At 35.5% G+C, this 15,998-nt stretch overlaps 1 long non-coding RNA gene across 1 annotated transcript; it reads right to left on the bottom strand.

Annotated features, from left to right (window-relative positions):
• Positions 1 to 530: 530 nt before the first annotated feature.
• Positions 531 to 15,787, bottom strand: LOC112846277 (uncharacterized). The gene is made up of 3 exons (XR_003219233.1): positions 15,641 to 15,787; positions 14,249 to 14,438; positions 531 to 888 (listed from the first exon to the last, which is right to left on the bottom strand). It is a non-coding gene; the product is annotated as an uncharacterized LOC112846277 (long non-coding RNA).
• Positions 15,788 to 15,998: the final 211 nt, after the last annotated feature.

Raw genomic sequence — 15,998 nt, 5'->3', positions numbered from 1 at the left:
AAGAACTTGGTGAGAATGTGACAACTGTTGGTGTGATTATTCTAAATTGAAAGAAATATAAAATGAAGGTCATATAAGTTGCTAAACAACAGAAAATACTTGAACTCACTACTTCCAAGCTAATATTGACTTAACTTTGAAGTGGTTGAGTTACAGTTGTAATGGTTGCAAATTAATTCTGAACTATCAACTTGTCTTGGTCTCTGACACCCTGGAAATTCAATAATCAAGCTTGCAATTTAATGTCAGATGTGTCCTACTTAGCATGGTGTGTGACATTTTGTCAGATAAATTTAATTTCAGTTTCAGAATGACAAAGAGGAAATTGATCAATGCTTTCTGTGATGAATTCAATTTATACACTGTTCTGTATATCTGACATCTCGTTTTAGCCATCAGCAAAACTGCTTTAGGGATACTTTACAAGAAAATGTCTCATTTGAATAAGTCTTACATTTCAGCGGCAATTCAGTTTAATTTTCCCAGTGTTAACTTATGAATCATTTGTGTAGCAGTAATATTCTATACTATAGCAGGTTGTGGGTTTTAATAATTGATTTAATTGAAAAATGTCAGAGCCCCCAGACTGAAATGTCTGAAGTATTTTTCTCTCCTTCACTTTGATAACATGCCAGACATTAGAGAATTACACAAGTATGAATAGCTCATAAAGGGTTTTAGGAACAACTGTACACTAACCCCTACAAAACTGCAGAAGTGAGCCAGCACTCGGTTGCTGATGAAGCAGTTCTGGGAAGGGTTAGCTGGGCCTGATCCAGCAGGTAGTTGATGTCTGAAGTATATGCCAGGCTCTGCTATGCTGATAACCCTCTGATCCTGCATCAGGTGGCCCATCAAAACAGTCCCAGTTCAATGTGCTCGATGCCCCTAAAAATAGGTGAAATAATATTATTTTCAATAATATTATTATTTTCACAATTTTCATAAAATGTTGGTGAACACTGATGCAGCTCCACTGGAGTAACTGTTTTTCTATATTTACTTGTCAAAGGGGGGGTGTTGTGTACAAATCCTCCAACACAGCATGAAATCTTTTGGATTCGTAGCTCAGACAACATTTCATCTTCCCCTCGCTCCTGCCCTCATCCTGAACTTGTTCCTTGCAGCTTGGCCTCTTTTTGTTCCCCTCTCACTTCTGCACCATTGAGCTCTTTATTATTGATGTTGCATCAATATTCCAGGAACAGAAATGTTTTCATTCTCTACTGTCTCGAGACTTTGACTGCTACAGAAACAACTACTGACTACTTGTTGTGATGTGGGCAGTCTCAGAATTTAAGAATTCTGTTCACATGTTTGGATAACCTCGTACACCATACACATCCCCAGCAAGTGTCTGATACCACAAGGCATGAATAAAGACCGGGTATAGTGACCTTGATCATGTCCTCCACGCTACAGGCAGGTTTACATGTTACTTAGGACTGTAATTTGCAAAGACATTACTTTTCAGATCATTCCAACTTTTATGAATACAAAATAATATATATGTAACTCTACTTAAATCCTGGAAATATAATCCTGGAACTATAAAGACTAATTTTGGCCCCTCTAGGGAAGGACAAAAGATTCACTTTTAATGACATTTCCTTAAATCTGGTTGTTAAATGAAGTGTCCTTAGTAAAACCAAAAAGAATATAACCTGGTCTGACAGCAGTGATTACAGTGTCTAAGGATTTCAGGATGGGGTCTTAGATGGTCCTCTCAGGATTGAACTTGCTGTTGGTTGGGAAGGAGCAGATGATGTCAGAGGGGTAGCAGTAGTACTCTCCACAATCTCAAACAGACTGCTGGGCACAAAACATCAGGTCATTAAGCAGACTTTATTTTAAGGGCAAGAAATGTTAATAGATGGCAAAGGGACTTAATAGCACAAGAACAGTAACAATAGCGCTTGAAGGGATTTGCTAAGGGTATTTTAAAAAAGACTGCTGGTTGGAATGTCTGGAAGTAATAAAATAGTTCCTCATTTAGGAGAATATTTATCATGTTTAAGTCTAAAGCTGGAAGCCTGGAGTGCTGAAAGTAAAAATCATTGAAAAGTACTACCATAGCTCCACCTGTAATTGTCTTGTCAGTGGGGAGAGCCTTGATAGCCATATGATAGAAAATTATTGCCCCTAGTGGGAATAAATACATTAAAAAAAGAAATAACAATATAAAACTATTATTCTTCAAAATGAGAGAATAATCTAAAGCAGCAAATGTATTCCAATCTCATGTTTCAAGCTATTATTTAAACAGGAAAATCATTTACAAATATAGACCACTAATCCCTAGAATGTACATTTGCATGGACTTAAATAGTGATGCCAGAGCATAATTAGCACTGTCTCACAATTTTTCATCTTGATGCTTTTTCATCCAGGTACCCTGTTAAAGGGAGGATGTTAATATAGTGTTGTGGTGATAAAGATTTAGTTTTGACCATAACTCACCTGGAAACTACATAATTACACAGTGCTCTCTAAAGGTAGGAGTAACAAAGAGACTTGTAATATATTCTGCATTATCCTAAAAAGTATTTATGTTTTTTCACAAGAGTGCCCAGTCTAACAGAAAAAGTATGTATAAGGTGCTCTAACATTTAGAGCTGTAGTCTTTGAGACTGTTTGATATGCTACAATTGCTGGGATTAATTTGTAAATTAATCCCAAATTAAAAGGTACAGATGCTCAACTTGGAGTTAAAATTTAATATGCTGCAAATACTGACATTTTATGTATAATTCAGTAAGACAGACAGGGATAGCAGATATCTACAGATAATGTACATACTCCCACTGCAAAATGTAAGTACAACTTCAGTCAGTTTTAATTTGATTGCACACAGCCTTTCTGATGTCAACCGAAATAAAACGGGCAATGAACTAACTGATAAACCATTACATTGTACAGAGGCAGGGTTATGAGGTGTGTCAGTAGTGCTGTAACAGATTGCAAAGAAAGAAGAGAAAACACTAATTAGCTTCTGTTGCCCTCTTTCTGAGTCCCTGCTTTTTAAGAATTCATTCTGCACGCAGTCTTTAATCATCACACTGTCAAGCCCATCAAACACCTTTGTGGATCAAGCTGTGTAAGATGTTTAATGGTTCCTCCATGTATTCATGCAATGTAATCATGCAATTAAGTGAGCATGATGGAAAGCTGCTCTGACATAGCATTATTAAAAACATGAACAAATTAAACCGAAATAATTAACCTTGTCATACTTCTTTTAATTTTCTATTTCAAGCCTCTGACTAAATGTTATAAGCCTGTGCCTGTTATATGTCTACTAATGAGTCCAACGTGACCACAACCATTTTCTGAATCTAGATCCAACCCCCACCAATTCTCTGTTTCATGTATTATTGACAGTTCCTGATCTATCACAGACATTACAGCCCACATATTATATAATACTGTACCACACCTATAACCACGGCAATTATTACTTATTTGAATGTAGCTAAAATATTAGTAATATGGGGAGTGCACCAAGGTGTGACATTTGTATTTGTTCCATCTAAACCAGCATACTATATATATATATATCTATATATATCTATATCTATATATATAGATATATATACATACAGTAGATGCATTTACATAAAATATACTACAATGAAAGTATGGTAAGTTAATTTGCATGGAAGTTGTATAAAACGGGACTAGTTGAAAGTCAAGTCAAATATGGACTGCTTTAATTCATGCATGCACTGATATAGCCAGAAAAGACAGATATTGTCATGTCGTTCATGGCATCCCAGTAAAAACATATTGGTGGGGAGCTGAAAATGTTTCAATCCACTATAAAATGTACCAGTATTTTTTGCTTAAATCAAAACATTGCTTTTTTCAACTGTTATCATTTCATATTTTTCTCATTTGTGTCTGTGTTCACTTGTGATCCAAGATTTCTACACAAATAAACCACACAACTAGTACAAGGCAGTCATAAGAAACAGTTAACTAATTAAAGCCTACCAACAAAAAAAAAAACCCTGCAAGAAGAGGGGGCAGAGGGTTCAGTCAAGCCTCGCTCCTCACGAGCTGTGCCTGAAAAGCATTTCTCCTCATCGCAGGCAGGAAACATCAATTCATCTGGAGAGTCCAATAATGCCAAGGACAACCAGGTGAGCACAGAGTCCATTATGTCCACGCAGACTGAGTTCTTATTCTAAGAGGGGGGAAAAAGGACAACAACAGCCAAAAGAGAAGCTCCTATTTCTTATTATGATGGCAGACGTAATTACCTGACCAGGTAATCCTGTAATTGCCAAGGTTTGCAAGAATCTGAACAACCTTTTAGGCAAAAACCATTTTGTCCTTATCTCAAGCGAGCTTTCTTAGTAATACATTTTAATTACTTACCATTCCACAATGACTGGGTGTATAAGAGTGTTGTTTACTTAGAAGCTAGTACAAAATAAATAACAGAAAAACAACAAAGGATCACATCATACTTAAAAAATGCAATATGGTACAAATGGTTACATTCCATTTAAAACAACCATTTCAGACTTTTTCTTCCAAAACGATTTAGGGTCAGATTGGGTTGATTTAAATTGTAAGCATATACACTTAACAAAAGAACAAATACTAGTGCAAAGAAAAACAGTAACAATATTATTAATCAACAAATAAAACAAAAGTAAGATAGCTTGCTTAATTTAATTATATATGAAATTATGTTAATCAGCAACACTCAGTACAGCTAAGAGTTTGCTGCATCCTTAGATATAAATAGAAAAACAAGATCCGCAAACAAATTATAATTATGTTTATGCAATTTGATGCCAATTAAACTTAACAACTAATCCCATCAAAGGAGTTCTCATGGCAGATGCTCCCTCTATTTGTATTTTGACGTCACTGCAGAACAAGACTGCAAACATGCAAACAAGTCATTGTGTCCCCATCAAGTGTTCAAATGTTTACAGGAATCAGTGGTTTACATTTGTTCTCAAACTACATCACAAAAAAGAGGCAATGGGAGTGAAAATGTCTGAGAGTGATCTAATAACAATGCAGCAATTTATATTTGCGTAATGACTAACACAATCTGTGTAGATCAGTCCATAATTATACATTCTTACACAAGGGTGAAATCTTTAGTGAGATGCAGTCAAGTGTTTGTAGAGTTAATGCATCTGTTCCCTGTGTGTCAATGTTTTTTCATTCTTTCTGTCTTTTTTTTTTTTTTTTTAGCAATGGTATACTGCAGGCATTAAAATCACAGGTAGTCAGATTTTTCTGTGAGTCAGATTTTTCTGCAGAATCTTTTTCAGTGACACCCAAAAAAAGCCATGTGTCTGTGTCTTGGCTCATTTAGTAAATCTTAATAGTATTTTTTATTTTTTTATTTAAAGTTCTTAATGTCAATTTGTTTTTGACGAATTCTATGGCAAAGATGCAAAAGCATGATTAGGGTGAATATGGTTCAATAAAAATACTCCCTCACCACCATTTTCAATAAAACCCAATATTATCAGGTAGGAATGAATGACCTGCAATAGAATGACTGAAATAACAAGCAGAAGTTTTTTTCTACTTTCATTCTATAGATTAAAGGTTACTCTGGTAGGAACCATTGTGCCCCTGTGGCCTCTCTAGCACTCACCTGCACACTGACTGATATAACTCAAGAGACTTTATTATTCCTTGGTCATCAGTCTAAATGTCACATAACAAATTCCCAATTTAGTGGTAACATATACTGTAGTGATAGCACTCTTATTATCGTCAACAGGTAAAACCTTTATTACAGACTACTACTAGGTTACTGCTACTAAAATTTTAATGCTGATGAGGACATTGTTGTCAGTTAGATACTGATGAAATAAGTCCAATAAGTCAAAAGGTAATAAATATCTTAACTTCTTCTTTACATCACTAAGTAAACATTGTTTTTGACTAATTTGTTGATTCTCCATGTAAGACAAGCAGCATCTGAGATTTAAATATATTCTATAATTGTGATTTATCCTGGGTCTGCCCCCAGGACAGACTGGAGAGATCATATCTCTCGGCTGGCCTGGAAATGCCTTGGTGTTCCCCCGGAACACCAGCTGGAGGAAGTCTGGTCTTCTCTGCTTAGGCTGCTGCCCCTGTGACCCGGCCCAATATAAGTGGAAGAAGATGGATGGATCGATGGATGGAGATTTGTTATTGTTGCAAAATCAAGAGGAAAATACACAGCAGTCAGCTGAAGCAAGTGTCTGCCAATTTTTTCAAGAGTTTGATTGCAGCCATCCAAGACAAAATGAGAAATGCAACCATTTGGACTTGGATAATGCATCTGCTATTTATCAGAACATAGAAACTATGAACACAGCCAAAAATAAATTATCAGGACGAAACCCAGCCAGATCCTTTTAAACCATAACAGCAAAAATTTAAAGGTAACTGTGTGAATTTTGAGCAGAGAAAAGTGAGCATGCATGCATTAACACCTTCTTAGTCTGAGGGCTGCCTAAAATATTCATGATCTGATTTAGATATGAAAGAAATATTGTTCTCTTTTTGGTGTTTCTATAAGGAACATTGCCACCTGAATGCTCAACACTATCAACTGATTTTTTTGCTGCCTATATAAGTGCCTGTTACTTTATAGAAAAACTGGCAGCTGAGTTGTAACTTAACCTGTGACTAATTAGGATATCTAACACCTTAGGGAAACGCAGAGATGTTAAACTACCTAAAATATCATATGGAGACTGAATGATCAATAGAACAAAAAGAAAATATGGAATTTATAATATAAAATATTTTCATCTTTTTAAATACCAGCTTCTTAGCTGTGTAACCCCAAAGCACTGTCCACATGTCATCTCTACATTGTTATGTACTCCTGTTGAGGGTTTACATACTTCCATAAAATATATGCACCAATAAATCAAAGTTTATGACTTTTCATGAATGTTCATTCAAATTTTAAAAAACATGTTTTATTGAAGAGATGCACATGGAACAGGACTTACACTAATGATTCATGCAATCACAACTTCTAGAAGATTGTAGTACAAATACTATATCTGGTGCCACAGATATGCTTTTTTTGTTTGTTTGTTTTTTTTACAAAGAGGTACAATTGAAATGACCACTCTCATATTTACTGGATATTCATATATTCATAATCATAATGGGAGAATTTTTGAAGTTGTCCTTCATCAAAGGATAGGATGGCTTGTGTCAATCACATTCTCACCAAAGGAAATGTAGTTTAGAATAGTCAAGGGTGCTATCTGGTAGAGCATACAGGTGATAAGGAGCTAGCAGGTTAAAGACCATTTAATCAAAGTTCTTTTCATGGTCCTGGGTCGGTGACCCAATGTTGTAAGCTCTGCTATTATTCTTTATTATGGGTTTTGTTCTGATTCTCTAGTATTGCTGTTTTTGTTACCTGGTGTTTTCTGTTTTATTCCCATAACAGTTTAGCTCTTAGGTTTTGATTCTGTGCTCCCTCTGTTCTGTGTCTTTTTTGTCACTCTTGTCTCTGTGCCTCCCTTGTAGCCCTGGTGTCTTATCCCGAGAGAAGGTTTGGTCTGTTCAGTGTTATGTTGTGTGCTTGGTGTTAAACCTGTCATGTCCATGTCTCTGTGTCAAGTCTGCTTTTGTCTCATGCTTCCTGTTTTATTTTGTTAGTCTCTGGTCGGTGTGCTAGAAGCAGATCACTTGGCAGCCCTACTAATAGGGCCATAGTTATCTAAGTTTATCTTTAATTTTAGTAGTCACCAGGATATAAAAACTGATGTATATATTCACCAGTAAAATCTGACAAAAACTGCTTAAAATATTGTCTCAGTTTCCCCAAAATAATTTTGATGGAAAGCTTTCTTCAGATGGAAGTTATGTGTCTACCACAACAGAATTCAACTTTGGATTGTGCCATTTCTTTCTCTTATAATTTCTCTGGTGGAATGTAGGGTAATGTCAAGAAAAGTTCAGGGATGCGGTGCAAGTGTTAAAAAGGCTTATTAAGGCACTGATATCCTTTAAAATATGTCTTAAGTTATTAAGACATTAACATTAAGGTTCAGTAATGGCACAGAAAAGAAGGTCACACTAGAACGGCTGGGCTTTAAAGATCATCAATGGCAGACATTTCTTGTATTTATTGCATAATATAAGAAATATAAAATGCTTTTTTCTTTACACTATATGTCAAGTGAAAATAAAAATGGGTTCATTTTTATTTTCACTTGACATATAGTGTAAAGAAAATTTCTTATTCCAAAATATTTCTGGTCAAAACAAAATGCAAATTGTGCAGGCTGGCCTACAATTTTGTTTCACAGTATGGCGATTATGAGTAATAAGGACATTTTCAAACCCTGACTTTGAATAGGTGAGATCGTTGTGCACTCTAATAAAATAACCTCTGAGTGGCGCAGTTGTCATTGGTTCCCAGTAAAAATGGGAGCACACACCCTCAGGGTGACAATAACCAGCCAGTAGATAAGTCTGAGAAAACACAGACATCTGATGCTCTTTACCTGACTATTGTGTCCAAAAAGAATTCATTGTAATTATATCTCTGAATGTCAATAGAAATTTTTTTCTGGTTGTTTTTTTTTTTTTTTCTGGTTATCCTGCCAGGACTGATGAGGTTCTGCAATGGCCAGTCATCCATCTGTTTGTCCCTCCAAAATTCACAAGAACTGCTACTCCTTCTAGAGTTTTATTCAGATTTCAGTGAAATGAAATTAATTTGTTCTGAATTGAACTGTTTGTGAACCTCCTTGACTTCTGAATGGATTTTAATTCTTATCTTCTCAGCTAATGTCTGACACACCTGGTCACTGGTAAATGTCCTGATGATCCAATCTGCTAATCTAGTAGATGGATTAAGACCACCTGCCTGATGTTGTGTAGATCTCCCTTGAGGTCAACAAAACAGCTCTGACCCACTGAGGCATGGACAGGGGACCTCTGAGAGTGACTCATATCTCTCTGGCACCAGGATGTTGCCAGTGATCCTTTGGGTCCTTTGAGTTGTGGGCCTGGGCCTCCAAGGATTGGGCTTGTTTTGGTGCATAACACGGATGCTTGATCGGATTGGGATCCAGGGAGTTTGCATCATCAGTGCCCCGGGCTCTTCATTGTTTTCCTCAAGCACTGCTGGGCAAGTAGATGCCACTTGGGAGTTCTTGGAGTTAGACTACAAATTTTTTTAAGTGGTTAGTTTATGTCAAGGTAACATCCACAAGAATACCAGAATTCAAGATTTCCCAGCAGAAACTGCACTGTAAAGAAGAGATCACTGCTATTCACTGCACCTGCGTGATATTAATCTTTTGGCTGACTGGTATAGATGTTATGTGATGTTATCATTTAATTCCACAATCAATATTATAACTATTATATCCAGAGTAATTACTCTGCTCAGCAAAGATAGAAGCTCTAGCATGTTTTTAGTTGTAGCTGGAGGTAATCCTCAGGATTTGCTCAGTAGAGCAAGGTGATACTCAGTCTGACCTTCCTTCATGAAGAGTGAAGACACAAGATACAGACCCATCAACAAGCAGGTAGGTGAGGTTGTAAATATAAATCTTGGTGTCTGACTGGATCTTGCCTGATATCTGATTCAAAAGGATAATTTATGTTCTGACAGAATTTCATGGCTGGCAGGTTTAGGTGTAATTCTGGGTTGAATGAGTTTGGATGTCTGTGAGGACAGTGATACCTCCATTAATAAGCAAGGTAGACACAACAATGTAGTAAATAGTAATCCAACCACCCTTCATGGTAATAGCCTAGAAATCAGGAAAATACATTTTTGAGTAAAAAGTGTATAATTGAATTACTAATTAGAAAATTTAATTTTGTGGATAAAACATCTGGGTCTGCTTGTGATTCCTATAAAATTCTGCATGATAGATGGCATGGCATGTCAATTACCATAAACAGGTTACTTTATTTTCCTGAAAACCCCCCAAAAAACAATGTACAAAGACACCAATAGAAAATCGATCAGGTTATTTATCACCAAGGATTCAGTCAATAAAATTAATTCCCCTTTGATTTGCTGACAGTCTAAAGCAATTTTCACATTTTCTTTATTAGGCTCTGGGACAGCAACCTTTAATATTTAAATGAATCTCATTTCAGAGCTCTGCGGTTCTCAAATTAGAAATACACTGCAGCGAGAGCACACTCAGTGTTAAAATAATAAACTTAAAATGTTTATTTCACTGTTGAGCTAACGATTTTCTGCAGCATTAATTTCTTCTGCTATTTGCAAAACTGCTGCATTTTACTGCTGTATTTGTAAGTTCTTTATAGATTTAGAATTAGGATTACCCCAAGGGGAAAAATGCATCTTAAAAATGAAGCCAATGTGGGAGTGTTAAAAACTGCAGTTTCTCTGAGTGGGGCTAGAAGCTGGATGCAAAATGAAATAAATCCCCATAGAGCCCTTGTTTAAATGAGCAACTTTACAGCATTAGAAAGAAGATTTAAATCCTGGTTTAAAAATAGTTTGGTGCTCTATGGATAGTTTTTGTCCACAATGATTGACAGGTGTCCCGACACTTCAAAATGCAGAGTCCAAAACCAGTGATTGTTATTACAGTAGCTACATCTCCTATACTCTCTATGAATCCCTGAAGTGTTCCAAAGATAGATGTGAGGTGTCAAAAATGATAGAGAATGACAATGTGAAATTTCTTCCTTCATTTTTGTGAAATGCTATAAATTCCATAACCTCTTCAACCTTACTTTTAAATGTTTGTTTAAAAAATGTTTTGAGGGGTCACACTCATTGCATATAAATTTTTTATTGAATTTTTGAAAATTCACCGTCTGATGCAGCAGTTTGTGTGTCTTCTCCAATTTTTAGTTTAAGAAAGTGAAGTTAATATTTCACATGCTTCCAGTTTGACCTGCTCTGAACATTTAATTTTTATAGACAATAAATAATACACATATTGTGTCTATATTTTAGAAAGGTCTGAAAGTTTAGTGATGGTAGATTTATCTGACATCATTTAATTCACAGATAAGTGGCATCTACAGTTAAGTCTATAAGTTTCTGGACAATGTGACAATGTTTTGTTTTTTAAAATATATATACTTTTGTCACTTGATTTGAGACTTTAATAAACAGTAATTCAGTACTTTTGTTAGAATCCATGAGGTAAAGCTGAAACACTACACTTTAATCAGATCCTGGTTGTTTGATATAAAATCTGCTGTAGAGGCAAAATTACAAGAAAGAAAGAAAGAAAGAAAGAAAGAAAGAAAGAAAGAAATCTCACTCAAGTTGACACTAGAGGAAAAACACATTTCTGTTGGCTTTATTTTTCAACTCAAGAGTTTGTCTCTTGGAATGGTGCAAAGCCAGGACTTTCAACTGTTAGAAAAAGAAGGTAAAAACAACCTTTTCATTAATATTGTCAGAAAGACCTGCACCAGCTTTGGTCCATGAACATCAGAGAATGCAAAATACAATTTCGTGTTTGAATTGCCAGACACAGACAGACTTGTCTAAAAAAGAGTTTGTTAAACCAATGAATGTGGCTGTATCCTGATTTGACATAACATCGATATTCCAGCTATTTCAGAATCCAGAGCATGTCTCGAAAGCAAAAGACTTGAACAGCAATATTATAATATACCTACAGGAGAGCTGAGGGAGCTCTCAGAATCCATGCATCATATGTGACTATCAATTTGCCTGCTCTCTTTTGCTCACCTATCCTTTATGTATGCAAGATACCCACTTTTCCTGAAGAATGGACTCCTGGTGTTATAGAAATGTAAAAAAAAGGAAAGGTGGAGCAGAGAGGTATAGAAAGAAAAACACAAAAGACAAAGGTGCAACTGATTGTTGGAACAAGGGCGAGTCAGTAAACAGATCAGCCATAAACACTTGCCAACAAACATTGTTTTTAGACTTGCATTCATTTCCAGTTAATGCATTTGTGTATGAACTGTTCAGCACTAAGTTGAACTGACACCTATGATAGTTAATAATATAACACACATAATAATTTAAATAACTGTGTAATTTATCTTTTTGTACAGTTATGGCTACACATGTTCTATCCTTATTCACGCATAGTTTGAGTGTTTATTATTTACCAAAAACAATAAATAAAAAAACTATAAAAACATGTAAAAAGTGAATATGGCAGCTAACGCTTCAATCTAAAAACAAGGGATCATAGTTTTTTGGGTGTAATTTCCATTGTCTAGAAAATCTACAGTAGCCCCCATCCTGAATTTGATAAGTGGCTAAGATAATGGATGGATGAAAGGATGAGTGGATGGATATTAAACCTAGATAATTTGCCTCTGTGCTTTTCAGGTCTTCATTTTAAGCTTGCTTGGATCAGGAATAAACCCCCCAGGAACTATTCATTACGTGTGACCTTTATTCCAAAAGGTTAAATCGAGATTAGAAGCAACATCTGAAAACACTCCATCCATAACAATGCTGTGCGCTGACAGCTAAAAACCTCATGTTCCATGGATACAACAGAGGTACTACAAAAACATTAAACAAATTTAGCAAATCAGAGAAAATTGATAACTATCAATCTTCCTGCTTCTTTTAAAATTTTCATTCAACAATATTTTATCACCACATGATCAAGCACACCAACACTTTTGTGGCTGTTGACAACATAGCAAAGCTGTGTAGAGAGATTGTTTGTTTTTCCATTCTCCACTGTTTCATTCACGTTTCATAATCATTTAGTTCGGGTTTCACATTCTTCACATGAAGTACTGCAGTCATGTTTTGCAGTCATTGACTACTGGGCCAAAACACACCGCAGTTTAAAGTTAATTTGTATTTATTATTAGTTAATATTGTTGCTTAATGTGAGCATAGCATTATTGATTCTAACTTGACCGTAGTTACATTATTTACCTATATAATTAACAGGTGAATGAATTAAAAAACAGATCACGATTGACTTGTAACTCCACTATGCAAGTTCTGAGAACTAGTTTAATATTTGTTCTTCTCACTAACATGAGGTGCAAGTAATAGAATATCTGAAGGCCCTAATGTTATTTATAGTGATGTCATGGTTCATGGCGTATGGCTACATATCCTGACTTCAGTTACTGCACAAAAAAGTCACACAAGATTGACAATGAAAACACAATATGAACCTATTACCTATTTACGTATTTCTGGTTGAAAGAAAAGAAAGAACATTATTAAAGAAAATGCAGAATCATATTCTTGGTTTTACCAGCAAAGCAGAGGTGTAAAATAGTTTGGCAAAAGATTAGTGTGAGAAGATAAACTAGAATTATTGCCTGCTGTTGTATGACTCCAGTGACTGGTCTAGGTACAGTTTCCATTTCATTTCTGTTCTTGGGTCATGTAATTCAATAATTGCAAGTAAAGTTATTATGATGTTACTTTTGGATATAAAATGCCATAAAAGCATTATTTTATCCTATTAGGCATTTGCATGAAAGTTTGTAAATATTAGTCTATGTGTCCGTGACTTGCAGTGCTCATTGTGTGTGATTTCTCTGAACATTTATTAAACATTTAGCAACAACCCAAAAACACAAAGCTGGCAAACTTTTATATATATTATATTTATAATTTTTAATTTTGCTATCAGGGATTCCATCTTATTTGTCGATTAACCAGCCTACCTGCATTAATATTAATATGTGTGATTAGAAATTAAAAAGTCTTTCTCTTGCATACATTTTTTGTAAAGTTTTATTTCTAAACTGACCAATAAATGAAATATTCTTTTACACAGTTGCAAATCAAATGTTTATTTGATTCAGCTGCAATGTATTTTTGTCAAATCTTTAGGAAAACAATTATTTCTGGAAAATAATTTTTCCAACTGTTCTCGTCCCGCTATCCCAGCTGTCTTAGGGCAAGAACCCTGGACAGGTCGCCAGTCTGTCATAGGGCTAACACATAGACACCGACAACCATTCACACACCTATGGGTAATTTAGAATTTCCAATAAACCTATCTCCACTAACTGCATGTCTTTGGACTGTGGGAGGAAGCCGGAGTACCCAGAGAGAACCCATGCAAACATGGGGAGAACATCCACTCAGATCTTTATAGCTTTTATCTTCAAAGTTGCACATGTGACCTTTAGCAAATCATGAAAGAATACCAATTCTTTCATACTGTAGAACAAATACCAAGTGCATACTTTGTGCTGAATTCATTTCTGTATTAGTTGGCCCCATGTTCTGTTACCATCCTGGCCCAACATAAACAAAAAGAAGCATACTAACCCCTCCAAAATCAAAGAAGTGAGCCAGCACTTGGTTGTTGATGAAGCAGCTCTGGGCAGGGTTAGCCACCCTGGTCCAGCAGGTGGCTGATTAAGTATATGTCAGGCTCCACCATGAGAACCATCTGTTCTTGCACCAGGAGGCCCATCAGAAGATTCCTCGATCCAGGATCATTAATTCATTCAGTGCCCTAAACAGTAAATAACAGTGGTGAATGCACACTAACTAAATTGAGGCTTTTTAAAACTACAGTACAGTAAAGAAGCCAGACATTCTTGTAATTTTTATAGTGGTCTTTAGCGGTAGTTCCCCAGGATTCCTGAAAGTATTTCAAAGCTTTTCTCTGGCTGGTTCTGCTCATTTTCAAAAGAAGTTTGTTTGTTAAACCATTTAAGAATGATCTGTCATTCAAGGATCGATCTGGTGGCTGTCAAAGATGCAGATTTAAGGTATTTACACACTAGGTTCATTTTCTTGATCCCGAAGCTACTTGCATGTTTTATACTGTCTATTGTTGATCCATTTACTACTGGAAAATGGAATTCTGTTGCTGGATCCTAAACAGAAATGAATTTTCATCAAATTTTGTGCTTCTTTATTTCTGTTGATAAAGACTGGACTCGGGTAATAGTTCATAAATAATATACCAATGAGATAGTATGTTTTTTTTAAATTTACAAGGTCTAATATTGTCAACACAATAGTTTTATAGTGTAGGTATCTAGTATATACCTGTGTACATGATAATGTCTTATAGAAAATATCATGTATGTATTATAGAAATGTATTATAGAAATCTGTTTTTGTTGTTAAGTACAAATCATAACTGTGATGTCTTTTTAAAATCTTTAAACTGGTTACACTTTTGGAGTTTTCAGTAGTTAGAAAAATATAATTTAGTATTCATTACAGTTGGAGTCTTGAAAACCTCCATCTTTAAATTGTTAAATTGTAGAAAGGTTTTTTTTCAGGGATGATCAGGTTGGAAGTATTTGGTCAGCTGACTGTGTTTCTCTTACTGTTGATTTCAGCTAGCGAAGATTTAGCAGTTCTACTGGAAATGCTGAGTGTTAACTGTCTTCTTTATTTACGGCATATCAGTACAAATTCCTCCACCGCAGCATGAAACTATTTATGTTCACAGTTCAAACAACATTTTATCTTCCCCTCGCTGCTGCCCTCATCCTGAACTTGTTCTTTGCAGCTTTGCCTCTTTTTGTTCCTCTCTCACTTCTGCACCATTGGTCTCTTTATTATTGATGACACATCAATATTCCAGGAACAGAAACGTTTTAATCCTCTACTGTCTACAGTCTATGACTGTCATGGAAATAAGTGCTGACTAGTTGTTATGATGTAGGCAATCTCAGAATTTAAGAGTTGTGTTCTAACCTCAGGGTAACCTCCTACATCCTGCACATCAATACCCAGGAAATGTCCAAGGCCATGGGGCATGAATACAGAGCCCAGGTGGACCTTCATCATGTCCTCCATGCTGCCATGTAGGATGCGAATCTTTACAAGTTCTTCAAGCCGTGCATGTCGGTTCACTTCACACCTTTGAAATACACATTTTTGTCAATAAACAGACAAGTGTTAAAAATTTAACTATGCATGTTATTTTAAAATCTTAAATTCTTAAAACCAAGCTTAAAATTTACCGAAGAGTGTAATTCACAAGGATATTATTTTCAAGACTCCAACTGTAATGAATACTAAATTATATTTTTCTAACTACTGAAAACTACAA

This window comes from Oreochromis niloticus, linkage group LG1 (genome assembly GCF_001858045.2).
Source record: "Oreochromis niloticus isolate F11D_XX linkage group LG1, O_niloticus_UMD_NMBU, whole genome shotgun sequence".
Classification (NCBI taxonomy): Eukaryota; Metazoa; Chordata; class Actinopteri; order Cichliformes; family Cichlidae; genus Oreochromis; species Oreochromis niloticus.
This window is presented reverse-complemented; position numbering and strand designations above follow the sequence as displayed.